Here is an 888-nt window from a genome sequence, read left to right on the forward strand (position 1 = left end):
CTCCGCACGGCCAGAAGCAACCGATGCGCAAACGGAGCAGGAAAGCACCTCAGGTAGCAGGGACCAAGGAGTGCATTGTAGAACTAGAGCACAAAGCGTGGAAGGTGGGACACCTCCTTTGTTTCCAAATATTTATAAGTAACAAAGTACAAATGAGAGACTTACAGTGGGGCAGTCTGGCAGGTGCCACCTTAGCCACATCATCCACATTGTCACCAGTGAGAGAAGGGCCAGACACTGACACCACTCGCTATGTTGTGTGGAAAGGGTATGGTGTCCCTTTGTGTGTGTGTGCGTGTGGTGCTGAGGGTTAAACCCAAGGAGCCACATCCCCAGCCCCGTGTATGTTCTTATTTTGACACAGGGTCTTTTTTTTTTTTTTTTTTTTTTTTTTTTTAATATGGAGTGCTTCACGAATTTGCGTGTCATCCTTGCGCAGGGGCCATGCTAATCTTCTCTGTATCGTTCCAATTTTAGTTTGTGTGCTGCCGAAGCAAGCACTTGACACAGGGTCTTGCTAAGTCTCCAAGCTGCCCGGGATGGACTTGCAACTTGAGATCCTCCTGCCTCAGCCTTGCAGATCTGAGATTGCTGTCAGTGTGCCGCCATGTCAAGTCTGTAGTATTGCTTTTGTGATAGATCTGTGCACACATGCAGTGACATCAGACAATGCCCAACTGAACACTGGGCTGTAAAATAACAAGCCTTCACTGTATTTTCAAAAATGTAAAGATTATGAATGAAAATTAATATGAAGATCAAAGATTGATATGATAGTTGTTATGAGTCAATTGTCATGAATGTAGGAGTGTCCCAGATAAAGGAGACTAAGGAGATTTGCTGGCTAACTGTAACCGATAAACCTAGATTGAGTCTTAGTCTGAAAAT

At 44.7% G+C, this 888-nt stretch overlaps 1 non-coding gene across 1 annotated transcript; it reads right to left on the minus strand.

The window, feature by feature from the left end:
- Positions 1 to 394: 394 nt before the first annotated feature.
- LOC111817955 lies at positions 395 to 501 on the minus strand. Its single transcript, XR_002822045.1, has one exon. It is a non-coding gene; the product is annotated as a U6 spliceosomal RNA (small nuclear RNA).
- Positions 502 to 888: the final 387 nt, after the last annotated feature.

Source organism: Octodon degus, unplaced genomic scaffold (assembly GCF_000260255.1).
Source record: "Octodon degus isolate 3935 unplaced genomic scaffold, OctDeg1.0 scaffold00075, whole genome shotgun sequence".
NCBI classification, from domain to species: Eukaryota; Metazoa; Chordata; class Mammalia; order Rodentia; family Octodontidae; genus Octodon; species Octodon degus.